General features: G+C 39.3%; 1 protein-coding gene across 1 annotated transcript in view; it reads right to left on the bottom strand.

Annotated features, from left to right (window-relative positions):
* The window catches only part of Xpot (exportin for tRNA), a 74,784-nt gene that overhangs the window by 37,680 nt on the left and 30,100 nt on the right, over nt 1–7,004 (bottom strand). The gene's annotated exons all lie outside the window — the stretch shown is intronic.

Genomic DNA, 7,004 nt, shown 5'->3' with positions numbered 1-7,004 from the left:
GCCTACAACTCCCAGCATGCAACGTGCAGCGGCTTCCGGTCGGAGGGGCGCACAAGAGCGCCCGGGAGCTCGCAGGAGGGCGTGGTCGCCGGGGCTTGCGCTGCATGCCGGGATGGGGCATCGAGCGGCGAGTTCCTCCAGGATCCTGAGCTACTGGGTCGAGTCTGCGCCAAGTTCGGGTCTCGGGGTTAGGTTCTCTCCCGGCGTTTCAGGAAGGCTGCAAGCTGATAGGTTAGAGCACTAAGTTCTTGTGATGGGAACGGCGTAGTTCAAACCACGTGTTGCTTTAATTCCTTTTCTAAGGTTCCATGTGGCCCAGATAATGGAGCTTGAAGATCTGAGTGCTGACATTTTTAAAAATATACTTTAGACGTACTATTTTCTGTATGGAAAGAACATTCGTAGGAAGCCCTGCTCTTAGGTTTTTTTTCGTTGACATTTAGTGGTACTTCGTTAATTTGGTCACTGAGTTATTACTGTGTTGATGTTGCATGAGGCTGTGTACACTCCAGCTGCCTAGGTTTGCATCGCAGGCCTGCACCACAGGTCGTCGTCGTTGACCCCGGGAATGCTGTTTGGTCCATCAATACTTCTGTTTACCGATTTGTAAAATGGGATAGAAGTAGTACCTACCTCAAGGACTATTATGAGAATTGTAAATGTTATGTGTCTGACGCACAGTGTTTCATATCGAGATTTCATTGTTGATTGTTCAGTATGTACAGAATACAGACTAGAGGCAGTCACCGAGGCTACAGTGAAGAGCAGACCAAACTTGGGAGCAGGAATAGGAGGGGAATGAGAAGAGAGGTACAGTATGTAATTAGTGTGACACTTTAACAGCAACATTTATTTAGAGACCACCATGTTCTAAATGCACAGCATTTCATATATAAAATGTCTTGACTCACTTTTGTATCAGATTTCTATTTACTTGTTTAAAATGTCAGGCTAGGATTGGTGTCCAGTTTCATTGTATCCGCAGAGCCTTAGCGCAGTGCCAGCCTGTAGTTACAACTCAGTAAACGAAACACTAATTAGCTGGGGGATACGCAAAGGTCTACGGAAACCCAATACTAATCTTGGTCTGAATGGCCCTGCGGTCTTTCATGTTCAGCAGAGTCCTCTGGATTCAGTGTGTTTGTACTGTAACTGCCTTTACTTGCCTTTTTCATTTATAAATTCATTTTGTAGTTCACATGTTAAACATTATACAAAGCTTATCAGCTTATCTACAGTTTATACAGTAACATTGGTAGTTCATATGCATAGAATTGTAAAAACCTTTTTATTTTGTAAACTCAACTGATTTCAAAATATAAGGACATGCTAGGTGAAATCCAGCGGAAGAGGATGGGAATTATTAAATTTGACCATTTTGGGGCTGGTGATGTAGCTCTCATTGGCAGAGTGCTTGCCTAGCAAGTGTGAAGTTGTGGGTTCCATCCCCAGCACAGGGCAAAAAAAATTTTTTTTGACTATTCCATATTTTTGCTGCCATCAGTATCATAAGATGCCCATTATCAAAATGCTCAAAAACTATTGTCCTTCCTCCCCCTCCCCAAACACAGTCTCTGTCCCTTGACTTTTCTTTTTCCCCATACTGGAGATCACATCTAGGACCTCATCAAGTTAGGCAAGCATTTTACATCTCTAACACTCACATCACCATTTTAAAATAAGGCATATCCTTGTATATGGCAATGCTTTTATGTATTGTCAACATTTTTGAGTATTATTCACTAGACAGTTGTATTTATAATATTCTCACATCAACTGTATAGAAGTGTAGATACTGTTGTTATCACTGTTTTATAGATGAGGAAACTAAAATGCATAAAGGCCAATTAGCATGGCTGTGATTCACACTTACATCCTGACCATTAGTGCTCCTAACCCATTTCTCAAATGAGGTTCCATTAAGACTGATGACATTGGCCGGGCGTGGTGGCACACACCTGTAATCCCAGCGCTCGGGAGGCTGAGGCAGGAGGATCGCTGTGAGTTCCAGACCAGCCTAGGGCGTCGTGGCACGCCTGTAATCCCAGCGCTCGGGAGGCTGAGGCAGGAGGATCGCTGTGAGTTCCAGACCAGCCTGGACTACACAGTGAGTTCCAGGTCAGTCTTAACTACATAGTGAGAACCTGTCTCAAAAACAAACAAAACAAAAAGACTGATGACATTGTGTAGCTCTAGCACAGTCCTTTCTGTAGATATAGTCAGAGGCCCCTTTCTTTCTTAAAGGAGAGAAGGGTTTGCCTAGCTCACACTTTGTAGAGGTTTCAGTCCATATTGTCCGGCTCCAACGCAGGGTGACACATTGTAGAGGGGCATCACTTCACGGGACTGAAGACAGCAAAAGCAACATGGCAGAGGCCCCTTTCTTATAGCAGTAGAACTATTTTCTCCAGTTCCTTATCTACCTTTTTTCAATTGCCAGAGTACTTGAAATAACTACGATTAGGTAATATTTGTATGTTTATTTCCTTATGATTTACAACATGGTTTCACATACCTTTTCTCATTTATTCTTCTTTAATATTACAGGGACAATGCAATATCATCATTCTAAATTTACAGATAAGGAAAACAAGGCAGGTCTGTTTTAAGTACTGCATCCTAAGTTACACAGTTGGTAAAGGGGAACCTAGAACCCTGAACTCTAGATTACTGATTTCTTGTCTTAGTATGCCATATTTATTGCCTCTATTTACTCTTCTTTTTGTAATCTGTTTTCTACTCCCAAATAACTCTACTAAAATTTCTACAAACTATCCAACTCAGTGGCCAGTTTTTTTTATTCATTTCTTTCAGTTTCTCCATTGACTATTTCTTTACTCCTTGAAATTCTCTCCTCTCCTCATTTCTGATCCTATATTATTCCCAAGTTCCCTTTACTTTTCTGATTACTGCTTTTTGTTTTTCTTCACCACGCCTCTACTTTTGCCTTTTTAATATGTCTTCATAAAGGCTGTAATCTTAATATGATTTTGTTTTGCCTGTGCTAGCTGCCTCAATAATTATTTCTACAGTTTCAACACTCAATGCTATAACAATGACCTCCAGTTCTATACTTCTAGTTCTAATATCTATACTATCAACTTACATTTCCAGACACCTACATGTCTCATTAGCACCCCAATTCTAAAATGTCTACAATAGACTGAACATTTGTGTCTCCCCTAAATTTATATGTTGAAATTCTAACCCCACTGTATTTGGAGGTATGACTTTTAGGAGGTAATTCAGTCATGAGGATGGAGCTGGCCCTCTTGCAAAAAAAGAGCCAGAAATCTAGCTAGCTTTCTTTCAACAAGGTAAGGATATAAGAAGACAGTCACACAGAGAGCACATCAGAAAGTAATCCTTTATCAGAAACTGGATCTGTCAGTACCTTAATCTTGGGCTTACAGGTTCCAGAACTGTGAGAAATAAAAGTTTTTTATTTAGGTCTCCTCATCTATGGCAATTTGTTATGGCAGCTCAAACAGACTAAGAAATGTCCAAAACCAAAGTCATAATCTCCACAAAATATATCTTCCTCCAGTTGTGGTTATTTCAGTGAACTTCTCAATATATCTCAGTGCCCTTACAGTCACTTGGTCACTTTTGTCTTCTTTGTGTTCAAGAATCCAGTTCTATTTCAGCATAGAATGGTGTTTTATATCTATCCATTCTCTCCTGTAACTTACTTTTTCTACTTTTGTTTAGGTCCTCAAAGCTTCTCTTGGATTTCAAGGAAAGAAATGTATCCATTACCTGAAATGGTTACTGCATTTGCTGCATTTGCAAGATGTTTTATTTCCTTGTAATTTTTGAATTTTTAGAAATTCTCCACAGTGATCATATACTAGTTTCATAATAAAATTTTAAACTGAGTATAATGAAACAAAAAGATAATCACATTTACTCTTTGAGGATTGATTGAATGCTACCTCCTTCATGAAACCTTTTCAGATTGTCTTAATCAGGATTGTGCTTGATCTTTTCTTTAACATCACTTATGGTTTTTTAAGTTTTTGTCATTAATATATTTTAATGTGTTTTTTATTAAATTTGTACTACATATGTCTAACTCATTAGTCAATTCTTTTTTTTTTGGTACCGGGGATTGAACTTGGGTCCTTGCACTTGCAAGGCAAGCCACTGAACCGCTGAGCTAAATCCCCAGCCCTATGGATAATTTCTTAGTAAATATTTGAGAAAATATTGAGTTGAATCAAAACTATCAGCTAATAACCACTGGATTTTGTGTCCGATTCTCTTCTTGGTGTGTTTCAGTTCAGTGTTTGTTAAGCCTAGTGTCATTGTTACCCAAAGCTACTTTAAGGTGAGCTTTTTGGTTAAAAAAAACAAAAACAGGAAAATAGGTCAGATATGCTGTCCTTACTGGTCATCATCCATTCATTGCTTTCTCTTAGAGAAGTGTGTCTGTATAGTAGCAGGAAGGCTGAGAGAGGTAAAGTAGGTTATTGAACCATTATGTAGTAATAGAAAACATTTTTAAAAATCTGCGTCTTCTCCTAGACTTTTTAATAATAACATCTCTCCTCTCTATGTGATTGCTGTTAGAGGTAGTTAAATGGACAGTATTCATTAATACTATGTGAAAGCACTAAGAGATTCCTAAATCAGATGCCTTTAAAAATTCAGGTTTTATTTGCTTATTACAGATTACAAATTATCTTTTTATGAGTACTGTCTTTAGCTTCAAGTGGGAGAAATGGGAACATTTGAGATCCCATTTGAGCCCAATGAGGAAGACTTCTAGTCTGAAATACTTACAGAGTTCTCATGATATAACCCACTGTTCACTTCTCCACTAAAAATACAATTAGAGGGCTGGAGTGAAGCTCAGTGACAGAGTGCTTGTCTAGCATGTGCAAGGCCCTGGGTTCATCACCAGCATACAACAAACAAAAACTAAAAATAAAGATGCTGTTCTTTTGTGTGTTTAGGTTAGATTCTTTCCTTGAGCCTTAATGTTAAAAAGATTCAACTAACATTATATTACTTTATAGATAGGAAACAATAACCATATAGCAGGGAATCATTTGTTGAACTGTGTAGACATTTGCATAGTGTTTATTCCAGGTACCTAATTCTGACTTTCTTCTCCTCCCCTTGTGCTAGGGATTGAAACTGTGTTGGGAAAGTAGTGTATCAGTGAAATTCATCCCTAGTCTTTTTTCTTATTTTATTTATTTATTTATTTATTTGTTTATTTATTTATTTATTAGTACTGGGGATAGAACTCACGACCTTGCACTTGCAAGGCAGGCTCAGTACCACTGGGCTAAATCTTCAGTCCTTTTCTTTTATTTTGAAGTAGGGTCTTGCTAAATTTAAGGCTGGCCTTCAACTTGTGATTCTCCTGCCACACCCTTCTGTGTAGATGGGATTATAGATGTATACCACCATGCTTGGTTCTAAGTACTTTTGAGACTTAGTTAATCCTCATAGTAACCTTTTAGAGTTGGTATTATCATCTTGCATCTCACTAGGGAAACTGAGGCATGGATTAACTTGCTCAGTGTCATTCACCTGCTGAGTGGGAGAGCTGGAATTTGAGCCCATATTATCTGACTCCACAGCCTTATCTCATAACTACTGTCCTTTCATACTAATTGAGTTTACCATCCCTGGACCTGAGCCCACTCTTCTGAGAAAGTCAGGGAGAGTGCCTTTGGCACTTTGATAACTCCAGGTAAGTAATACTCCATTCCTTTTAGTAGCTTTGAGAAGAATTATCTATTAGGTGCTTGATTGCTTGGAATCTGTACCTCTTGAATTTGGATATATTTAGAATATAAGGAATATGTGCCTATCTCAGGTGTATTAGTTGAACTGTCATGTAAAGCTTACCGGAAGATAAAAGAACCTGAATACTTCACACATAGCTCATCACATTTGATCCTCACACTAACTCTTGGAGGGGGGACAAGTATTAATAGTTTCATTTTACAGATGATGCAACTGGGGCTTTGAAAGTTTGAATGACTTTCCAAAAATCTCACAGATAGTGAGCAAAAGTGTTAGTGCTCTAATCTAGTTCTCCTGGCTCTAAATGTAGTGATTTTTCCACTATGTTTAACCTCTTTCTTGCAATCTGAACTTTGCTGTTACCTTGGCAACAGTGTAGAACATTTAGTACCGCTAAACCATGATACTGCCTTCTCTGTGTACCACAAAAGGCTCAGTTAAGGACACCTGAATTACATGTCCATGTGTCAAATTCCCTTCTTTGTGTATTCCTCTTAAATTTTGGCAAGATTAGTGTCTTTGTCACCAAAAGCTTATGTGTGATGGGCTTCTTGGCAGATCAGGTATGCTGTCTTTTCTGGTCCAGTTCTATGTTTCTCTTAGTCCTGAGAAGTGGGTATGAAGCCGAAAGCTTGGGGGAACAGTGAGGCCTTTCCTCCCACTGGGGCCTCTCTTATCTCTGTTGTACTCATTTGCCTCTCAGCTGCTCTCCTGTGAACTGGCTGTTAGGTACAAGTGAAGGGCTGCTGCCATTTTGTTGGAAGCAACAAGCTCCAGTGGTTTTAGATGAGGTTTAGTTTCTATTTTAGAGAAAATAGCCAAGCAGCTAACTGATCAATAAAGTTTATAATGGATGGTGCACTCACCTTGTATCCATTTATAAAGGGTTGGACATGAATGACTAGATCCCAGAAATCCAAATACAAAGCCATGTAAGATTTTGCCAGCAGGGGGCACTTCTCTCCTACTCTTACTAAATTTCAGTCTGTAAGAAAAGAAATAAATGTTCTTATTTCTTTGCTGTTAGGCCCTCAGAATGATCTGAGGCTTAAGCTTGGCCAGACACAGGCATTTCTCTTCCTCCTTTTTTTTTTTGAGACAGGGTCTCACTATGTAGTTGAGGCTGACCTGGAGCTCACTATGTAGCCCAGGCTGGTCTCAAACTCACAGCGATCCTCCTGCCTCAGCCTCCCATATGTGTGTGTGTGTGTGTGTGTGTGTGTGTGTGTGTATAAATCTAG

Source organism: Fukomys damarensis, unplaced genomic scaffold (genome assembly GCF_012274545.1).
Source record: "Fukomys damarensis isolate Sample0158 unplaced genomic scaffold, DMR_v1.0_HiC HiC_scaffold_15, whole genome shotgun sequence".
NCBI lineage: Eukaryota > Metazoa > Chordata > Mammalia > Rodentia > Bathyergidae > Fukomys > Fukomys damarensis.
This window is presented reverse-complemented; position numbering and strand designations above follow the sequence as displayed.